Raw genomic sequence first — 23,919 nt, forward strand, 5'->3', positions numbered from 1 at the left:
AGAAACAAAGAAAATATCTTTTTCTCCAGTATCTGTCAAACAAACACAAAATTTGAAAATGTATTATGCCAAAAATAAAATATTGATACATTCTCCAAAATAGGAAAGTGTAGAAAACATTCCACTTACCATGAGGAAGCAAAACTATCAATTATTACAAAGACTAGAAAAAAATAGACCCTATCTTTCAACAATTTTAAATCTCATAATTTTGGTGTCAAGAAAAGATGCATATATAGAAAATAACTATATTAAAGAAAACATGAGATATCTAAAGTAGTGCTCAAAGAAAAATTCACAGACTTTAATAGTTTATTAATAAACAAGAAAGAATAAAAAAATTAAGTAAGCATCCAAGGTAAGAAGTTAAAGGAAACAAAAACTGTAGAAAGCAAAAAAAGGAATTAATATATAGAAGTATAAATTAATTAGAGCAAAAAAGAGTAGAGAATAAATTTTACAAAGCTGATACTTATGCTGTCAGCTAACTAAATCAAGGGGAGGAAGAAGGCTGATACAATTATACAAAATAAGAAACAATAACAGGCAAATGACACCAATATAGAGGACATTTTTTAAAATCATAACAGATTTCTTTGCTCAACTCTGCAAATAAATTTCAAAACTTGGATGAAAGAGATAATTTTATAGGACACATGGTACATCAAACTGTTTCCAGAAGAGATAAAAGATCTAATCAGACCAATTACCATATAAATAAAAGAACTTAAGTAGCTACCACCAAAACTGGACACATACACATGGACACACATACAAGACTTAGATGATTTCACAGCTCAACTTGCCAAACCTTTAAAATAACAGACAATTCCAATGCCATTTAAAGGGGAAAAAAAAGACAAAGGCAGTTTCCAAGTTCTTTTTACAATGCAGTAGTAACCCTGATACTAAAACCTGACAGACTGCACCAATAGAAAATCACAGAGCAAACTCATTTAGGAATAGCAATGCAAAAATCCTAAACTACGTATTGACAAATAGCATCCAATCTAAATAAAAACATGCACAGCCAAATGGAATTTATTTTAGGAGCATAAAGAATAAAGAATTAAAAAAATTAACAAAAAACTTAAGGAATCTGCCAACTGCAAATTCCTCACTATGACACTCAATACCTTGTAGAGTATGATAGTTTTCCTTTCCACATTAGTCCCACCAGTCCAGGGGCTGTCACTTCAGTCCTCCACGTACTTGGGCTATTTCCTATCCCTTGACCTCTGCCAACTTTCTGTTTGCATTTGGAGTGTCATGGGCCCAAACTTCCTTCCAGTTCTAAATATCCTATCCGCCCATTGAAACCAAAATTAAATATTAACTCATAAGAAAAGCTTCCTTGATTCTCCCCATAAATAGAAACCTTTCTCCTTCTGCTGAAAAATTGAAAAGCTTTCTCTGTCCCTCTCACAGTCCTCATATAGTTAGCCGTGTATTACAGGTATTTTTGTAAAGACACTATCACTCCTGTTAGACTAGAAACTTTTTCAAAGTTAAGAGCCATATCTTATATACCTTTGTGTTCCAGTCACCCCAAACACAAATCCTTATACACTCTCATGTTTTGGTATATGGATAAAAACCCAGAATACAAAAGCAAAAGCAAGCTGAAGACTTGTGAGTAGTGGTTTTTCTTAAAATGTTACTGTGTGTGCCCAGAATGAAAAGTTAGAATCTGAAAATCAGCAGGGCAGTCACCAAGCCAGCTCTGCTATCATCCTGTAGCCGGAACCACGGCACCATGAAATGTGCTCAAACTCCAGACTGAGAAACTAATTGCCTTCAAGTCAGCCAGTAAGGCTGACAGTAACATCTATTACAGAAGCCAGAAGGCAGCTAGAACCACCAACCCAGGACTTTAGAGGCAGCAATGAGCAAAGAAGTTAAGATGAAATTGTTGTTTTCATTAGATAGTTGGTTTGCAAGCAAGTACTTCACACACACACACACACACACACACACACACACACACACACACACCACTACACATATGCACCCTCTTCATATTTTCATCTTTATAAGCCCAAATATTAATCTGAAATCCAAAATTTCACTGAAAATGTATAAACTTATGAGAGTCATAATGTTGAGTTTCAAAATGTATCTGTAATTTGTCATGTGCAGCAGGGTCAATAGTCCTTCAGAATTGCAACAGAAGGTTTGCTAGGAACAGAATATTAAACAGAGCAGAGACTATGGGATTTAACATGAGAAACTGACACTAGGTTACAACAGTACAAAAAGGCCATATTCAACCATTGTTGGTACACTTTTTGAGAACTGGACTCTCAACATAAACCTGTTATTTTGAGTACAATTTCAAAGGCAAGAAAATCCAGTGAAATGACAAGTTTCTGGTTTATTCTGAATACAAGAGTTACAGTTTATTTTAAGACCATGTAAAACAAAGAAGTTGATATACTAGCACTAATGAGTCGGGGAATCTAGAAGTTACTTCTTGCTCCTCATGCTGTCCTATTCCTCCTTTAGATATTCTTAGACATTTGGTGTTCTTCCTACTTGTCTGATGCTCCTTCATCCTGGCAGAACCTTGTTTCTCCATGTGCCCATATAATTCAGTGGTCCTCAGCTCTCCACATTCAGCCTTCATCTCATCTCATGCCATACACTTTGCCATTTCAGAGCTTACACCAAAATCTCTATCTGCAGCTAAGAATCATATACCTAACGTTCCCAGTCTGTTATCAACCTCACAGTCATAAACTGAATTCACTTTTTCCATCCCAGTGAGAGAGGCTGAATGATGGTCCTTCAGAGAAGTCCAAGTCCTAATTCCCAAAAGCTTTGATTATGTTACCTTATATTCATTTTGCAGATATGATTTCGTTAAGGATCTGGAGATTATCCAGGTAGTCACAAAGGGGCTTGTAAAAGGGAGGCAGAAGGATCAGTGTTAGATTCAGTATGAGAAAGACTTGACTGGCCATTGCTGCTTTTGAAGACAGAAGGGAATCATGAAGCAAATTATATAAAGGGTCCCTAGGAGCTGGAGGAGGCAAGGAAGGATTCTCCCCTAGAGTGTGCAGAGGTATCATGATTTTAGCCCACTGAATCCCATTTCAGACTGACTACTTCCAGAACTGTAAGATAACAGTTTTGCATTGTTTTAAGCCAATAAATATGTGGTAATTTGTCACAGCAGCAATAGTATACTCACACCACCAATTCTCTTTATTACCATTCTGCCAAATGTCTCGCCATGCATGGCCTTTGGATGCTGCCTCCTAAATTATTTACGTTCCCTCCCACCCTGTCTGTTCTCCAAGGGTACTCGCCGACAGAGATCTCCATCCCGTGAGTCCTTACCAGTCCTCCCCCAACTCCAACCTGGGTAAGGCTAGTCTTCAAACTGTCCCAGATCTTTATAAAATGCAAATCTGATAAAGTCTCAAGCCAAGCAGTTCACTCTTGACAATAGAAATAATAATGTTTCTTTATCCTGATAAAAAGGGCTTCTTATCTTGTTACCCACCTAACCACCCAATTCTATCTCTGCTCTCTTTCCAAACTTGATGCTCCACCCAGCATTCCATTCATACCCGGCACTTCATCTTTATTCTGTCTGTATAATGTTCTCCCACTACTTGTCTAATTAGCAAACTCCTATTTATCTTTCAATACTGAACCAGCTGTGGTGGCAAGCTGCAGACAGCGGGCTCCAGGAAGGCCCAGACCTCTCTCCATCACTTTTTCCACAGTGCCAATTTGTTCTCACTCTGAACGAACAGGAAAGGCACTCCTTCTGTTCTCATGACCTCTAGCATATACCTGCCCCAGGTTTGTCCTAGTTTCAGCTCATATTTGGCTTTGGAATTACTTTGGAAATTAACCCAGTAAAACACTATGTCCTCATACTTCCTTATTTTCAATGAGCAGATGCTAGACTTGAGAAGTGGTACCATAACAACCAGCCCTGGTGCCGTGGTCATTTCTTTTAGTGCCAAAACCTTCACCTTAAAAGACAGATTAAGGACAAGAGGCACCTGTCAGTCTCAATTCTGCCATAGACAGAGACCCATTCAAAACTACTCTTAAGCCATGCCTTCACTTTCTCTTCTTGGTTATATAGAATTCCTATTTCAGGTTTTAGCATAGATAAATTTTTGTACTTTTAAATCATTTTTTCATTCCTCTTCTCTGGCTCATTGCCAATTTCTTAATATTGTGTTTAAAATATGGAGATGAAAATTAGACTCTATATAGGCTTTATCAATTTTGAATACAGTGAATGGATTATTTCATGATGCTTGTATGCTATATTGTGATTAATGTAACCTATATTATGTTCACCTTTTTGATAACAGCCCTATATTACTGTCTCATATCCCTACGTGACAGGGTAAGAATGGCTTTCTTCCTGCAGAACACTCACATGTCAATTCTATTCTTTATGATAGTTAGGATAATCTATCAGTATTTTTTTTCAGAAATACAGAAACCTCACACTTTTGCAAAGAACTGTCTAATGCACTGACAATATAGCTCATCTTACTTGATGTTCCACTCAATAACTGGAATCATTAAACTCAGATCAGAGACTCACAAAGTTCTCTATCAGTTTTCTTCATTTTTAAACACATTACATTTTGATGTGGGTAACAATTGAATTCAAAGTAAAAATAGATAAACTTTGCTTTAACTATCATTTGATACAATTTCACTTTAGAAACCATAAACAGCAGAAATAATGATTTAGATGGACCATGTGGAGAGAGTTTGAGGGGCTATCCCCTGATTCCATTAACTTGTGCATACTTTTTTCTTTTAAATCTATAATGATAAAGACACAGTTAAGAACAGAGAAAGCTTTTTAAGTTAATCTGCCTTTCTGATAAAGCAATGGAAATTGAGGCCCAAATTATGTTTCTGAAGTGAAATGGGACAAGACAAATAAAAAATTCATCTCCAACTGGGTCGAGAAAAAAAAAACTCAATACAGATTAAGTATGTTTCTATTAATTTAAGTGAATTAGTTCACGTTACTTTCTCACAGTGACCTGATAAATTTGAGGCACATGCATTTAAAAAATGTTGACATACTTTAAAGACAAATTTAATATTATCCAATTAAAACAAGATATATAAGTGAGTGAATCTGGAGTAGAAAATCTGGATCACAGACTTAGCTCACTCACTTACTATCAGGTCAAAAAAGTCACATTAACCCCCAAGATTTCCATTTCTTTTATTCAGTAATCACACTCATGTTTGCCCCTTGTCTCCTTTCTTCTGTTGTGAGTATGGCTGAGAAATCCAGACAGTACTTAAAAGAATGAAGAATAAGATCAAAATACAAATCTATAATGTGGACCACTGTGATCTGCAGAACAGGCCCTAGAACCTCCGACAGGGAGGCTGAGGCCTGAAGCTGAAAGTCGTACGTGAGTCCCGTTCCCCACATCTCCGGCAGATACTGCTTGAGGTGCTGTTTCCTCATCAGTGCTTCAGACTGGCTGTACCAGTTTTCACATTTTGTTTATACAGTGGAAATTCTACTCAGAATCTCAATAAATAAATGATAAAAACAGGGCTACTCTGGTGGTGCCGATGTGTGGATATAGGGTCTTGCTCACTCTAACTCAGCCCCAGATCCACAAAGCAATTTTTGTTATTGAAGTATAGCTGGGATACTCCCAGCTATACTTCATTGATATTGGTTTTAAGTATACAACACAATGATTAAACTGTTACACACATTACTAAATCCTTACCCCAACTAGTGCAGTTACTATCTGTCAACATAGAAAGATGTTACAGAACCACTGGGTATATTCCCCATGCTGCACTTCCATCCCCATGACCAACTTATATTATGATTGAGATTGTTGTGCCCCTTTAATCCCTCCACCCTCCCCACTCACCCACCTTAACTCCTCCCCCATGGTAACCACAAGTCACTTCTCAGTGTCTATGAGTCTACTGCTATTTTGTTCATTTTGTTTTGTTTGTTTTCAGATTCCACATGTAAGTGAAATAATATGGTCTTTGTCTTTCTCCACCTGAAGAAATTTATCTTAGCATAATACCCTCTAGGATAATCCATGTTGTCACAAATGGCAGGATTTCTTTCTTTTTTATGGCTGAATAATATTCCATTGTGTATATGTACCATATCTTTTTTATCCATTATCTATTGATGGACACTTAGATTGTTTCAATATCTTGGCTATTGTAAACAATGTGGGAATAAACATAGGAGTGCATATATCTTTTTGCATCAGAGATTTTGTTTTCTTTAGATAAATTCTTAGAAATGCAATTACTGGGTCATATGGTATTTCTATTTTCACTTTTTGGGGAACCTCCATACTGCTTTCCACAGTGGCTGTGGAATTTATATTTATACCAACACTGTAGGAGCATTCCTTTTCTCCACATCCTTGCCAACACTTGTTATTTCTTGTCTTTTGGATAGTGACCACTCTAAGTGGTATGAAGTGACAACTCATTGTGGTTTTTATTTGCATTTCCTTGATAATTAGTGATGTGGAGCAACTTTTCATGTGCCTGTTGGCTATCTGTATTCTTTCTTTGGAAAAATACCTGTTCAGGCCCTCTGCCCATTTTTTAATCGGTTTATTTATTTGGGGAGTATTGATTCATATGAGTTCTTTACATATTTTGGATATTAACCCCTTATCAGATAAATCATGTATAAATATATTCTCCTACACTGTAGGTTGCCTTTTTGTTTTGCTGATGGCATACTTTGTACAAAGCAAACTTTTAAAATTAACAGATGATATTCAAATATGGTTGTTTCCAATACTATAGTCTAGGTGTCTCTTAACCCCAGTCCACTTACCAGATGTGGGATGATGCAGAAGTAGTATTTTAAAGGCAAAGATCATGGGGCCAAATTTGTGTTTCCAACCATTGGTGAAATAAATGTTCAGGAAAGCTCTCTGTCAAAAAAACACCTACATGTTGGATAAACTACAACTAGTTTGCATATAGACATTCAGAAGTTCTCCTGAAAACAAGAGAAGCTAACAAAAGGTGGAGCCCATAAACTAAAATGGGAATGGTAAGAAAACTCTAAGGACAAGTGACCAGGCCAGGCATCCACATCTCTGGATATTAATGGGAGAAAAAGAGGGCTGTAAACCCAGAGACTCTTAAATTCAACTAAAGATACCTCACTCTCTATGAGAGGCAGCACCAGGGGCTGACGGACAACCTGCTGCAGAGGAAATGGACAGGAAGCCTCCCTGCCCTACTGGCTCCCAGGGTGGAAAACATAATAATGAAGGTCACATGACAGTGGCCTCTTAGAATCCACTGTAGGAGACCAGATCTCACACGGGTATGGAGGTCAAATTTACATTATTTGGGCTGTCAGAAAAACCCTGGGCCAAATAATTAAAGAAAAGCATCCTAGGTTGGCAGCATTCCCTGAAGCAAAGGGGAAGAATAATCAGTCTATTCTGGGAAAACACAGCACCCTTCATGTCCTAGTCATCTCAGGCTGCCCTAACAAAGTATCATGGACTGGATGGCTGGAATGACAGAAAGGTGTGTTCTCGGGTGAGCTCAGGAAGGCAGAATGGCCAGGTTCTGGTGAGACTCTTTTCTAACTTGCAGCTGGCTGCTGTCTCATTGTGTCCTCACATGGTGGGGAGAAGACAGAGATCTTGCCCTCTTTTTATGAGGTCATGGTCCTATCAGGTTAGGGCCCTACCTTATTATTTAATTTAACCTTAGTTACGACCTATCTTCTGGTATAGTCACACTGGGAGTTAGGGCTTCAACATACAAATTTGGAGGAAGAGGACACAATTCAATCCATATCACTTAATATAGGCTTCTCATATTTCCCATGGATTAAGTTCAGCCATATATGAGCACATAACCAAATATTACAAAATGACAATGAGGAATCAAGCCACCATGGGTAAGAGTCAGAGACACCAGGAAGCCAAAAGTTTAAAAGCTCAGTGACTTCAAATATTAGCATTATCTGATACAGAATATAAAACAGTTATGCTTCAAATGGCTAAAGAAATAAAAGGAAACAACCTCAATGAAAAACAAAAAAAAGTAAGACCATCAAAAAATATTTAGTTATATGTAAAAGATAACAAAACAGATGTTTTTGGAAATAAAACAAAATTTTTGAAATTACCACAAATCAGAACACATCTAAGAAAAAGGAGACTCAGTTAACTATAAGACAGACATGGAGGAACAAGCCAGATTACAGCGTAAAGAGACAAAGAAAATGAAAAACATGAGAGGTTAGAAAACATACATGATAGAAATTATTAAATTAAGATTTTTCTTTATCAAAAGACACCATAAAGAAAGTCAAGTGTTAATCCACAAACCTGGTGAAAGTAAAAACTGCGAATGATGTTGTATGGAATATGCAGAGAATGCCTATATATCAAAGAGAGACAATCTGACAGAGAAATGGGCAAAGGTCAGAAACAGATATTTCAAGAAGAAAAAACAGGAATGGCCAATAAACCTATAAACAGATGCTCAAATAATAACCATAGAAATACAAATTTAAACTCTGAAATATCATTTGGTATCTAGTTTGGTGGTGGGGGGTGGACATTAGAAAATCTGTAGTTTCCAAATATTGACAAGAATGTACAACACTGAGCACTGGTAGGAATTTAAATTGGTATAACTACTTAGAAAATAATTAAACATTACATTTGAAGAGGCACATACCCAATGACTGATTATTTCAATGCTTAAATATATTTCCCAGAGAAACATTTGTACTTCTGCATCAAGACATGAGAAAGGTCAAAGGTCTTAGCAGCACTGTTTTAGAAAAAAAAAATGCAACTCTCAGCAACTCAAATGATGTCCATCAACAGATCATTAGAAGTACTTGGAATAATCATACAATAGACTATTTTACAGCAGTGAAAATTAAGAAGTGTAGCTACATTAATCAACATGGATAAATCTCAGGAAAATTACGTTTTTAAAAAGCAAAATAAAATATGGCTCTACATAAATTTCAGAGACATAAAAAATGATATATTGTGTACAGATGCATGCATGTGTAGTAAAACCGTAAGACAGACATCACACTCACAGAAAAGTGGTTTGGTGGGAAGGAGAGGAGGGGGAGTAAGAGGCAGAGGAGGACATGGGAGGCCTCTGATGTATTGCTATTGCCCCATTTCATAAGCTGGATGGCACACACACAGGTGCTGTTTCACCAGTCTTTGTAATGTAATATGTGTTACGCACTTTTCATTATATGTATAAAATATTTCATTGAAATTCCGAAAGAGCACTGTGGAAGGGAGTGGGCAAACCGTGGGCTAACTGGGCACTTGGCCGGGTATGCCTTTGGCTGCCTCCCACCTACATCTTTTCTCCACCTTAACGGCACATCTTATAGGTCCCACCCGCAAATCCTGCCAAAGGATTATGTGATAATCATGGTCTGGGCTAACAGAGGTCTGTGGTAACCCTTCCCAGGGAAACTTCAGAGATGAAAGACCAGCTTAGACTTTGGAGCCCTCCCCAAACCCACCCATCTGCCCAGTGCTTGGCAGCCCGCAGCCACGCAGCCAGCAGGGGTAACTGGAGGATCAGCAGGCGGACCACTTCAAAAGGCTTCCCAGAGCCTCTTCTGGATGGCTAATTACTCCTAATTATCACAATGCTTTGTATGTATTTTTCACAGTGTATGGTCAGCAAATTTTTAATCACTCATCTTCGTAGAAAAGAAAATCACTTGAACATCTCTTGACTAGGTATGAAGTGTGGAAGGAATCCAAGAACGTGAACCAGTGCGACTTCTTGTGATTAGATTACCACTTTACAGTAGTGACTTCTGGATTTAAGATTTTTGTTACTGTGTATCAGCTAATCAGTGTTTTCCTGAAACAGTCTTTATAAACCTAACTTAGCATATATGCAGTAATTTAAAAACTTGAGCATCTGGGACAGGTAAAAATATGTGATGAAGTAACTTACGGGAACATTCATGTAGTTTGATTCAGAGATAATTTAAAATATAACTATGTATTTTTTAAATAAAAATAAATACATGGAATGGAAAACAAAATCATAGGGAGAAAACATTAAGGACTAGGCTTTCTGACTTACTCTTGCCAGTAACAAAACATCAATGTCTATTAGTACATGATTTAAGTTAATTCCTCAAAATTACTTTGGTTGGATTTTTGTCTTTACACTAGTATTTAAAACTCACTGGGATAAGTTTTTGACTGCTGAAAATGCTTTCTTAGTGAAATAGATTATGGTAGGATGGAAGGTAGGATAGGGATTGGGGGGAAGGTAGGGAGGGAGGCAGGGAGGGTAAGGAAAACAATGCAAAATTAAGATTTTTGCTAACAACAGCCTACATGATTCAAATAAGCCATTTAAGGTGTATTCATATTTGCCAGGTTGCTTTGCTTCTCTGCAGAGGAAAGGTCCTGAATACTTATCACTAAAATACTAACGCTTATCACAAACTCTCCTAGAGTCAAATTTAGATCTGATGAAGTCAACAGTTCTTCAGCATTCTGCACATCAATCTCAAATAGAAGTTGCTAATAATTATTCCTTTGCCAGGCACCCATACAACAACAATTTCAGAAATTGTTAAGTTTTACTTAACACTTTACATCATGGAAATTCTCAAAAATATCAGTAATTATCACAGTAGTTATTTATACAACAGTATTTGGCTAGTGTCTCATATATAATAGAATATATGCCTATTAATTGCAAGAACTGCTAGTATATACAGTTTTATAGGGCTAGTTTAAAATTTGGGGTCATAATTATTTTAGAGGAGAACAACCGTCTATGGTCTGACAAAGACTGCTTCCTGGAGTGACTTCCTCACCTATTTACATTCCCATAGGCTCTATGGACTGAATATTTTATTTCATTGGCAGCTAAGGGATTCTACCCTTTCGCCCAGCATGCATACTGAAGTCTGCATACTTCCAAAGGGAAGGAACTAAATGACTGAACGATTCCACAGCCTCACCTTCTGATGGGGACAGAAATGGGATTGTCCGGGGATGGGGTGAGCAGAGGGAGTGAGTCTGACAGACTGTGGTAGGGAGGGCCCTTCCAGGTCTCTGGGGAAGCTTCAAATTTCCCAACTTTGTTCTCTTGGTTACCCTGCCTATAGTGAAACTCTAAAAATAAAACAAAACAAAAAAGCCCTTCAAAGCTCACCTAGGAGAAATCAAGGAAACTGAGGAGGAGCTACAAAGTGTTCCCCGCTCAGCCGGAATCAGAGAGCACGGAAGGCGGCCTCCCCTTGCTGCCCCCACAAGCCCCGCTCACACCGGTGCCCCTTCTGAAACAATTCATCAGCCTTCCCTTGCAGGAAGGTATTGGACTATTTAAAACTCAGTTCATAGTGAGGATGCTCAGTGAGTATTAGTTTTTCAACTCCTCCTACTGTCAAATCTGTGATCTGTTTTGCACAGAGTGAGGGGAGCGATGCAGTCGAGAAGCACATTGAAAAGGAACTTTCAGCCAGTTGAATCCACTTGCATTTTGGACTGGAGCCCAATCCTCCTCTCTTCTGGGTCTAGTGGTACCTCTACCAGTCAGCTAGTAGATATGCCCCCACACGAGCTTTTCTCTATTACTGAGTCCTTCACACCAAGCCCCATTTGTGTTTGAGTGGGTGAAAGTGTGGAATTGCAAGGAAAGTGGGCAGAAGAAATTCTCCAAGACACATAGATACCTGCCCTTTGGGTATCTCTCCTACCTGGAATGCAGCATCCAGGAATGTGGCACAACTCTGAATTCTTTGATTATGATTGTCAGCAAGTGTGAATGGCAGTGATGAAGGAGCAATGAGCTTGTGTCTACAGGGGTCAAGTACTCCTTTTCACAAACACTGTCGGCTAGACTGGGCCTGTCTGGTGTAACAGGGTGAATCAGGATTACTTTGTACACACACATACACATTATTCCTCAAAACTACATCTCCATACGAGGTGAAATACATTTGTGTAAAATAATGTGCTTGAATATTACAGGCATTGTAGCAATTCCTGAGTTATCCCTTTGTTGACTTAATGCTTCTGTTCAAAAGATTAGTATTTTGTTTAAGTTGTAAGAAGAGGGGGCTGAGGCTGACATAGGATGCCTGGTATCTCATCTTTTGCTATATAGTAGATGGTTAAGATATGCCAGGTACTGTGCTGTCTTTCATTTATTAGCTCACTGAATTTTCACAACAACCCCTGGGAAGTAGGTATCATTATATCCATTTTATAAATAACAAAACAAAAGATGAACAAATTTACATAACTGCTGTGGTTCCATAGCTCACTATGAGTAGAGCCAGCATGCAAACCCAGCCTATCTCTGAATCCTATACACAGACAATATCACTGTTTACTGGGAGTTTGTGCCTGTGGCAGCCAAGGAGCTGCCCTGGTCCCAGCTCCCTTGACAAGAACCTGCTGCAGGGAGCATGGCTGACAGACAGATGCTGTCCCTTTGCATGCCCCATGGCTCTTTCATATAGTAACAGAATAAATGCCAATTAATTGCATGAACTGCTAGTATATGTAGTTTTACAATGCTAGTTTAAAATTTGGGGTTGTAATTATTTCATAAGATCATGATTCCCTGGGGCTTCCCTCAACCCATGTCTGAGCATGGTAACATACCAGAATTGGCCCATGCCCCCCAGACCTGGGATTCCTCTAATGCTGCACTTTCCAGCTCAGTAGCCACTAGCCACATGTGCCTACTGAACACATGAAATGTGGGTAGTGTAAGGCACTGAATGTTTAATTTTATTTCATTGTAATTAATTTAAGTCTAATGTAACCCCAAGCGGCTATTGGCTACCATACTGGGTAGCACAGACATAGAACATTTGTGCCATTGCAGAAAGTTGTATTAAACTGTATTGCCCTAAAAGGACAACTTTTGCTTCAGGAGTCATCAAGCTGAACTCTGCACAGATCCAAAAGGGAGGTGAAAAAGACTAATCTCAGAAGCACCTCCCTTAGAGACAGCTGTCTCTGAAGAACCTGCAGACACTAGGGAGGCTGTCAGAGAAGAAGAGCTTAGGTGGTTCATCAGAGACCAGGTTGGAGAGCAGAAGGCAGCGGGCACGGGTCTCGATCACTTGCAGACAGTCCCCCCTCCCAGAGACTGGCCCACAGCTGGGGAAAGAAATGGCGCCTCAGAAGGGGGAGACTGGTATACACATGCCCATGCCGGAATGGGGCTTAAAGGGCTGAATTTTTATGTGACTATTGAGTGAGAAGGAAGCTAGGACCCAAATGAAGTAAACATCTGTGAAGAATAGGGTTCCATGGAGTACTGCCCATAGGAGTTATTTACATTTTGTTTTCACCTATGCTCTTTTTTCTCCTTGAGTATCTACTCCGATCTCCTTAAAAAAAATAAACCTTATTCTTTTTCTTTCACCCTCCAGTCACCAGAAAAATAAATAAATAACTGCAATAAATATTTTATTTCTTTCATGTATTAGACTTTGATAAATTCATTGCTTTTCACGCAGATTAACTGAACATTAAAATGTTTCTTTCTCAAAAGAGTTAACTGCTCTTTCAACATGTATTATGGCCCTGAGTTAATGTTCTTTTGTAGGGTCATAGGGTCAATGGCAAGAGGAGGTTACACTTTTAAACCTCATCAGAGGTATTTTCACAGGAAATTTTTGGGGGCTAACTTTATGGGCTGACTTTAGCTTTCTGGGATAAGATAAAAATAAAACACCATAGGAAGTCAAATACACTTGTAAAATATGTATTACAATCTCACTTACTGAAGAGCTATAATCAAGACAAAGGCCTTTTCTTAAGACAATCAACTTTAGGAGCTACTTGCTAATTAGTGTCTGCTCTTTTCTTTACCAGTCATTAGCCTGAATTGGTACCCAAGCCAAATACAAGAAAACAAAAGATTGCTGTCAACGGTTTTAAATTCTGTAGTGTCAGTTATTAAACATGCTTTTATTAATGGGTTCTATAAATTCTTCAGAATGTGTGGACTTAACCCATTCATCTGGAAATGCAAGCAAGTATTCATATACAGCTTAAAAATATGAACTTCAGAGGCACAGCTGTTCTCAAATTCTCACTTGCTTACTCCCAGCTAAATTCAACAACTGAGGTTTAAAAAGATTTTCTAAACTGCTAAGGACAAAAAAAAAAAAATGACATTATACATTCACATCTGGCTCTGTCACCATTTAGGACATGTTATTATAGACATTAAACATCTGGGCAGGAGGAAAAGGATCTATTTGGGAGCTTTTGGATACCATGACAACTGAAGTAGACTGTCTCTCCAACAGTCTGATCTCTGCTCATCTACTTTTGCTACCACCACTGTCTTCATTTTTATTCCCAAAGCCCAGCGTGGTTACCATTTTAAAACATAATCATTGTAAGAAATATTTATGTGTGGAATCTAAGTTCCTAAGGGATGTTTCTCTTGCTTCTGTCCTACTTTAATACTATGGATAGAACAAATCCTTTCTATTTGCAGTGATGCAGTTAAAGGAGTTTGGATTTTATGGCTTTTTAACATGCAAGTCCTCTATTTCTGAGTTACTCAAGATACAGCTTTTAATGGAAAAATCTTAATGAAAATGGTGAAAATTAACCACCATTATTTTTCCTATGAAGAAGCCTCCCTTCTGGATCTTCAAAATTTTATCAACATTCTAAGTGATATAGAATATGGACAATAATTTTTATAGCTTCTGCATATTAATATTTTCTTATAGTGGATATGCAATGCACTTTGGAGCACATCATTTTTTCATTTATTCTTCAAAACCCTTGTAATGTCAGTATTATTATTAAGATCTCACAGTTATGGAAACTGGACTATAAAGTTACAACAACATCACTCAACATTTACTGAGTGCCTGCTATGTGGCAGGCACTGTGCTAAGCACCAGGAATAAAAAGTATTGTAGTATGTGCCTATCTTTATGGAGCTTACCATCCATGGGCAAGGTCTTGCCCAGAAGGAAGCAGGCAGCAAGTGGACAGACAGAAACAGGAATAGAATCTAAGTCTGACCCCAAAACAAAAAAACCCTCAGGTCTGACTGACTTCTAAACCAAAGATTCGGATCGCCTTTGCCCCTCCACTCCCCGTCGCACACTATACACCCAGTCCATGAGCAACTCACGTTGACTGTAGCACGAAATATATCCAGAATGTGATTCACCTAACCACCCTGGTCCCCAGCCTCTCTCACCTGGGTCATTCCACCAGCTCCTAACCGCAACATGGCCTTCGAAGCTGACACAACGTGAGTCCTTCTCACTTCACCTCCTGCTCTTCTCTTTTTTTGCTCGCTTTCCTCTGGCCACGTTAGCTTCATTGCTTCCCTCAAATGGGTCTGGCACCTTCTCACTTCAAGATCTCATACTTGCTGTTCCCTCTGCCTGAAACTCACTTCCCTGAACATTGGCACGTCTGCTCCCTCACGTTTGCTGATCTTTACCCAAAAGTTGCTGTCTCAGCAAGGCCTTTCCTGACCACCATATTTATGATTGCAGCCCTCCTCTCACATGCCCTGTTCTCCCTTCCCTGCTTTATCTTCCACAGTACATATATCACCACCTGACAGATCACATAATCTACTCACGTGCTTCCTTTATTGGCTACCTCTCCTAGCTGGCCCCAGCCCCAGACTGCTGAATACACACGGCACCAACTCCCATTCAGTGACATCACATGGGTAGCCTGAAACCAGACACTAAAATTTAGGCCTTCCTTTGTGCCCTGAGAGCCAATTACTAGCACAGTATTCCCCTCCTAAAATATATATGGCCCTCCTCCACAAGGCAGAGTTTCTGTCTATTTTGCTCAAGGCTTTGTCCATAAGACCTATATTCCTTGGCACATTGTAGGAGCTAAGTATTTGTTGAATGAGTTCATATTTAATGTATTGTCTACACTCAAGCAGATTGAAAGAACATCAAAACTCCAAACCTCTATTTTCAGAACTGCTGTAAACACATTCTGTGGCTTCTTAAAAAGCCTGGACATTTCCCCAAACCTGTTTCACCTGTTTATAAAGGGGGCTTCTTTCTGTGTGATTCATGAGCAGAAGATACAGGGATTGCAGGTGACCCATAGTCTCCGGAAATACTTTCAACTGATACAAAGTGGTAATTGTAAAAAGCATGAACCCCCTCCCCCCCCACTGGTTTTCATTTATATTGTAACTTGTTAAAACAAACCATTAAACTACAGGTGATAATGGTGTGTTTTATACAAAATTGTAGGATGAGGTTTGAGTCGATTTAAAAACATTATTTAGAATGTGAAACCTTTGCTTTTAGGATTCAAGGAGTCGTTTAACAGAAGTTCTGCAGGAAGCACCAAGCTGACAAGGGCCTGTAGAAGAAAATGCTGTTGTTTTACCTACAGGAAGGATAGCTCTGTGGTAAGTACAAAACTTCTATCAGAGAGAGAACATTCCTGACCCATTTAAAAGTGTCAATAGGATCTTAACTAGATTCAAGTGAAAATACTAGATAGTGAACTTAGTGAATACCAGGAAGGCAGTCAGAATTCTGTTGGGAAGGTGGAGAGTCCATGATAAAGAGAATAGAATCAAATCATCAGGCTAATTGGGCCAAGAGTATATAGTTTGTGCTTATTGTGCAAATCAATTTCTTCCTTATTAGTTATGCTTTTTCTTTTTCTTTCCTTGGAGTTACCAATATACCCTAAATAACTAATTTATAACTGTATCACTTATTAGTAAAACGTTTCTTATAATTTTCCTTATTTTCAACTAGCCTTGGCAACAAAGCCACCAAATGATTGGTCGGGCCATAAATAGAACACTGGCCTTACATGTGTTTGTATCACTTTGTTTCACTAGCACATCAGACACATTATTTCAAATGATCTGTAGGGCAGCTATCATAATAGTCATTTAAAATTATGAAAGCTAAAGCTCAAGGAGTTTACAACTCATCAGTTAGGGCAAATATGGTCACTGAAATCCAGTCTACAGACTAAAGAATTTAGTTTTCTTTTCTTTCTATCACTTGATTGATGTTGATTCTTTTAAAGAAAAATTTTGCACCCTTTAATAAGATCTGAAAGTCCCAGCATTGCACTTTGACCCATTTTAAATTTACATGGCAGGGTTCCAAACGCTGTAATGTTTTTGTGAACTTTTGCAGGTGATAAATGGATTCAAGCTTTTCCAAACTGGAACACATCTAATCACATGCATGTGAGTACATTTCTTGTGCTTTGTACTCAAGTGTGCATGCACTCGCCTTTCTTTCTCTCTCTTTCTCACAAACACGCACACACACAATCTGTCAGACTGAGACTAAAATTACACTGGTGCCCCAGAAAGACTAAAGGCATTGTACCCATTAAAACGGTTAAAACACCTCTTCAGGGATGCGTGTTAGGCCTGGGTAGATATGAGGATGCCCTCCCTGGCTAAGCCTCACATAGAGACATCTGTTTTTATCTGGCTAAGTCCCACCTTGAGCTTAAGGTACTGCATAAAGTTTAAGGCTAGCAGCACCCAAGCTACTGAGCTGAGAACCACCCAGGAAAAAGAAGGAGTAGGGGAGCCTCTGCCTGGTGCATATGATAAAAAGAATGGGATAATTCCTTCATGTGACACCTCCTTTCCATGTCATTCTCTGTTAAAAGTTCTGAAAAATGTCTTAGAAACATATTCCTCTTCATTACTAAAGACACTTGCATAATTGCATCCTTAATTCAATACATGAAAATACCATCTTATTTTGAGGGTTTACAATGGCATAGGGGTATGGGTAGGGCAATGTATCATTTCTGGTTGAGTATCCTGATAATAGAAATATTGGATTTTAAACAATACATTTCTCCCCCACGCCACCCAAACAAATTTTTTCTATTCTTCAGTGTCACAAATATTTTACCTACTATGTAGAAAGATCATGCTAGGTATGAAAGGATATAAAGACAAATTAAGGGATTATTTCTTCCCTCCAGGAATCACTAATCTAATGAAAAGATGGAAATCTTTCTGGAATGCATTTTACTTGAGTCTACCTTCTTAAAAGGAGGATACTGAAAATTAAACAACTTCCTTTTGGTGACTTAGAGTCATCATTACAACACCTGCTGCTGTCCTGGGCCACAACAATAAGCAGAGCTGTGGTTAGAAATGGGTATGACATAGTTTTAAGGGCCACTGATCCCAGGAGTTATCCAAGACTTGCCTTCTTGAATTGGATAGATGGACAGATGGGTGGAGAGATGGATGGATGGACAGATAGATATAAATATCCTTCATGTCAGTTTGCTTTCTGGTCTTTTCCCATTTTCCCATCCCATATATGAACTAAAGACCTGCTGTATGATAAATGTGCTTTGAACAAGTATAAAACATTCCTTTAGTCACCACTGAGGCACAGGTAACAGCTGAAGCTTTCTGCTGAGCCCCCTGCAGTCTCCAGAGCTGCCTAAATGTGAGTTTTCATTGCTGAGCCTCTTCCCTGACATCAGTTTCTGCTACCCACCTCCCTTTCATCACGTGAAATTCCACAATGCCGGCACCACCCTTTCTAATCTCTGCCAATACTCGCCATTCACCGCTCTCTTTGTTCTCAAATTACAATGTGTATAAAATGCCTAGCAGAGCCCTCCCACGGAGAAGGCACTCAATACAAGTGAGGTCCATTCCCATTCACAGGTCAGTCTTTGACTTGACCCTTTCCCATTCTCTGCATCTTTCACATTAGGCTGATACATAAAGATACTGCTCCTCTTTGTAGTCAGCAAATCAACAAATCACATTCACTTCTTATTTGCGTGTATCTGTGAATAAAGTATTTTGCTTTCTCCCCTTCATGAGACACTCATGCTTGTAATAACTCATTTGTTGCTGTGTAGTTTGATAGCTTAAAAGTTCCTTACTATTGTCATTTTCTCCACCTAGTGGTTCTAATTTAACAAAATATTCCCTTTAACTTTATTTACATTGTTATGAATAGTTGGTATATCAGTTATAATGAATAATTCTGGGTGTGAGCATGCTATTTTGGCTATGATTCGAGCTTTCTGGAAGCAGTTATCACCACCATTGTGATACTGTTCCCTCTCAGCCCCTGATGAAATTCTATAGATGAGATGGAAGTCCATATCTAAAAGGCAGAGTGATTATAAAGGATGGCACACATAGCATCTGATTATTTCTCCCCATATAACTTCACACTTGCAATTGGAAAAAAAATAAAAGTTATTATCTTATTAGTAGCATAAACCATGTCATGGAATCTTTTTATTTTAATCTCTTTGCAGGTTCTCATTAAAATTAGCATACATATTATAACCGAATTGAAAGGTAATAAGATTACATTATTATAGCATAAGAATTTATATAAGGTATATCAATAGAAATATTAAAAATGACTGTTGCAAATATAAGAAAAACACTACACTCTAAGGAACTTCATTTATATAAAATTTTTCCCATCTCATGTTCAGACAAAAGCCAGATAAATCAATCTCTAGTTCAAAAATATCTTTACTAATAGAGCTGTTTCTCAGAAAATAACTTCCAATTTTCTCAGGAAATGATCTCCCCAGTTTTGAAATTTTGCACCCTTTAATAAGATCTGAAAGTCCCAGCATTGCACTTTGACCCATTTTAAATTTACATGGCAGGGTTCCAAACGCTGAGAATTGCAAAGTACCCATTCTCAACACATGATATCAACCATCTGCCCTGGTCATCAAGACAGAGTCCAGATACTTCTCCAATGTGATATTAAAAGTCAAAGTTCTCTTGGTATTTATGTAATGTTTTTGTGAACTTTTGCAGGTGATAAATGGATTCAAGCTTTTCCAAACTGGAACACATCTAATCACATGCATGTGAGTACATTTCTTGTGCTTTGTACTCAAGTGTGCATGCACTCGTCTTTCTTTCTCTCTCTCTCTCACAAACACGCACACACACAATCTGTCAGACTGAGACTAAAATTACACTGGTGCCCCAGAAAGACTAAAGGCATTGTACCCATTAAAACGGTTAAAACTTAGATGGTTAAAACTTATTTTTAAAGTAGTTACTCAACATTTATCTCAACATTTATTAAGTGGAATTGGGGAAAACTTACTTTGTACTAAGAAAAGTGTGTATCTCTTTATAGTTAGTTAACAGTTCACGCACTAAATGAACATATCACTTTCACATGCTACAACCTTTTTCATTTCGCAATTATTTGGTCTCATTACAGGTTAGAATTAGTTACTCAGATTGATGAGGGCAGCAACAGCTCACACAGATAGAGTTACGAAGTTACAAAATAGATTTCAAAGTTATTTTGTTTGTTTACTCTCATGTTATGAAAATATTTTCCACTCTGTCTTGGTCCTTTTTCAATTCAGTTTTCTTTTATGACTTACCAAACCAAGCAAATTCTTAAAAAGCACACTAACAACTTTTAATTTAGGTATTAAAAATAAATGTACAGCATGGTAACTATAGTTAATAATATATTATGTATGTGAAAGGTGCTAAGATCTTCAAAGTTTTCATCACAAGAAAAAAAATCATAACTATATATGGTAGTGGATGTTAACTAGCTTATTGTGGTGATGATTTCAAAATACAAACATATATTAAATCATTATGTTGTAAACCTGAAACTAATATAGTGTTACATATCAACTATATTTCAATTAAAAAATTTTTAAATAAATCACTCATTTCCAATAAACAGACATATAAAGTTCTACTCAAGTTAAGAATTTCAACTGACTGTGAATTGCCAAATTTAGGTAAATCCAGATTAGGATGGTGATGAGGCTGTTACACTGGTCAAAAATATACAGTAGAGTCAGTTCAGCAATACCAATGATTTTTTTGTTATTGCTATGAAAATATTCAAAGAGATAGTTCAACAATGGCAACAATTCTTATTGTTATCTTGTTCCCACCCTTGTGAAGGGTTTGGAATGTTACAATGTTTGAAACCTGAGTCAACAGGTGCCAGTTTCCCATTTATACCAATGATACTCCATTGGTATACAGTGGCACCTGGGGAAGTTGCCATTCCTTAATCTTGCTCTGTGCCCCTAGACCTGCACCTGCATCCATGGATCCATCTGTTATCTATCAAGAATTACAATATTTAAAAGAATAATCCTTCACTTTAAATGTTTAAATGTTAAATGCTAAATATACACTGAAGGATTTAAAGCAAGCAACTTGCAAACATGACTCAGTCACACATCTGGCTCAGTCCTGTCTGGATGTCAGAATGTATCAGTCATTTTGGATTTATTTGTAATGAAAGAAATCAAGTCACAACCCATGTGGTCTCAAAGGACTGCTTAGATGATGATGATGATACTCCCTGAAGTATGGCTGAATTTCCAACATGATTAAGAACATATGTTTCTGACATTTTAAATATCTTAAGTCAGTGATTTTAGCCACTTGGGAAAAACAATGTTGCAGCATGCAATTTAGGTTATTTGAACAGAGCCAGTTCAATATCAAATCATTATTTCTAATGCATTCTAGCAATGCTTCTTTAGAAAAGCTACTTTGCACAACAGGGCCAGCAACCATAGAATGTGACTTTAACAACCAATTACATGTACAGTTTACAAAACAAGTAAACCTCTCAGTAGTCAGGAGCTTTGCCCAGAGGCCTGGGCTTGCCCCTGGCATGGTACCTTGCTCTTTTTTCTGAGCTCTAGCAATGTCACATTGCTTTCCTGCCTACTAATACATTGGTCTCATAAACACAGATTCCCTAAATGCTCCCCAGGATTCTGATATCCCATTCAGAGTGGATATTTTCTTTTCCTTTTTTTCAATTCTGCAGTTTTTTTAGTCATTCATAGCCAACCCATCACTGTCCATACGCATCTTCACATATGAATGTTTATTATACTTTATTATTCAAGAATTCTTGGTAATCTGTTTTGTGTAGGGAGTTGACAAGAGGTGACCATAAGGAGGCAAGCCAAAGGAAAGCCATTTCAACTACTTTTGAAGCTGACCTGTGAAGCAGTCAGAGAGAAAGGACTAATGTCCCAGGCAGGCTCATTTTGAATAAAATGGTGTGCATACAACCAGGAAGGGAAAACAAAATAGATCTCACAGACACTGATCAGTTAGCAGTACCAGAATATGGCAGAAATGAAAACACAAATGTACCCTGAATGCATTAGTCTCATCTTCTTATAAGTTACTAGTTTGAGAGCATCATATTTGAGACAGGGAACTCTGCTTGATGATTTAGAAAATCTGGAAGGGAATTGGTTTAATTATTGACAAACAGGTATAAATGGAGAGAAATAACATCTTTGTTGGCACCCCACCTGTCATCAGCTATAAAGGGCAATTTTTTTTGGTAAAGGCTTAGGAATAGAGTCATGAGTATTTTCCAAAAGAGTAAAAAGAAAGCAACTTTTATGAATCCTGGGAAGTTCTTACCCAAGAATTCCCTGTAAAGTAGATTTGAAAATTAATACTGTTCCCTCCAGGGGAACTTGTACCGAAAAAAAATTAATCTGGTAACCAATTAATCATTATAAGTTCTCATTAGTATTTTTCTAATCAAGACTTTCATGATATGATTCCTGAAATAAATCACTAGCATCTTAATCTGTGCCTTCCCCTATAGCCCAATACTCTGCCCTATAAATAAAATAGAGTTTCATCTCCCATCACATATCATTCTTATTTACCTCTTAAGTATCATCAGTAAAGCTAACTTAATATATAATTAGAAAAAAAAATAAGCTTTACATTTGTAATAAATTTCTGAGTGCTAAAAATTTTCTTGAGAAATATTTCTGAGTGATAATAAAAATTTACACTATTTGATAACAATACAATATTTATCTTAATAAATGTTATTGTTTGCTAAACTATTTCCAAAAGTTCATCATACTAACTAGAGTCAAAAGTTGGGTTTTAAAGCTCATCATACTTACGATAGTCAAAAATAGATTTGCAGACGTTCATTGTATTTATATGGTTAAAAATGACTCAGCCTGCAAAGCTTCTTTGGGGGATGATGAAAATTACCTAAAATTAGATTATGATAGTGGTTACACAATTCTGTACATACTATAAAAACACTGAATTATATACTTGAATGGGTGAACTTTATAGTATGCAAATTACCTGTCATTAAAGCTATTTTGAAATGGGCAAATCAATGAAACTGAGTTCGTTTTTGAAAATATCAACAAGCCTGTAGCTAGACTAAGAAAAAAGAGAAGAGTCAAATAAATAAAATCAGACATAACTGATGCCACAGAAGTAAAAAGGATTATAAGAGATTACTATGAACAATTACGTGCCAACAAATTGGATAAACTAGAAGAAAAAAATGGATAAATTCCTAGAACATACAACCAAACAAGAGTAAATCATGAATAAATAGAAAATCTAGACAGATCTATAACAAGGGGTTTGAATCAATATAACCAAAAACACCCCAACAAAAAAGGTCCAGGAACAGATGACTTCATTCATGTTTTCTACCAAATATTTAAAGAATTAATACCAATCCTTCTTAAACTCTTCCAGAAAATTGAAATGGAGGGAACACTTCTAAACTTTTTATGAGGCCAGTACTACCCAGATAACAAAGCCAGACAAAGCTAACTACAGGCCAGTATCTCTGATGAATATAGATGTAAAAATTCTCTACAAAATACTAGAACTGAACTCAATAGCATGTTGAAAGGGTCAGAAAGGATGCAAGGATGGTTTGACACAGGAAAACCAATGACATACCACATAAATGGAATGAAGGATAAAAATCACATGACTAGCTCAACGTGCAAAAAAATGCATTTGACAGAATTTAACATATTTTCATGATTAAAGAAAAGAACACTAAACAAACTAGGAATAGAAGGAAATTAA

General features: G+C 37.5%; 1 protein-coding gene across 16 annotated transcripts in view; it reads right to left on the reverse strand.

Annotated features, from left to right (window-relative positions):
• ENOX1 (ecto-NOX disulfide-thiol exchanger 1) overlaps nt 1–23,919 on the reverse strand; it is a 554,315-nt gene that overhangs the window by 355,058 nt on the left and 175,338 nt on the right. Inside the window, exon 1 of one of the 16 annotated variants that reach the window (XM_037002108.2) lies at nt 1,137–1,941. The exons of the other annotated variants lie outside the window; for them this stretch is intronic. The gene's annotated coding sequence lies outside the window, so the exon portion shown is untranslated. Of the gene's footprint in view, nt 1–1,136; nt 1,942–23,919 lie in introns of those variants that run through there. 16 annotated transcript variants of the gene reach the window in all.

This window comes from Manis javanica, chromosome 9, assembly GCF_040802235.1.
Source record: "Manis javanica isolate MJ-LG chromosome 9, MJ_LKY, whole genome shotgun sequence".
Taxonomy (NCBI): Eukaryota; Metazoa; Chordata; class Mammalia; order Pholidota; family Manidae; genus Manis; species Manis javanica.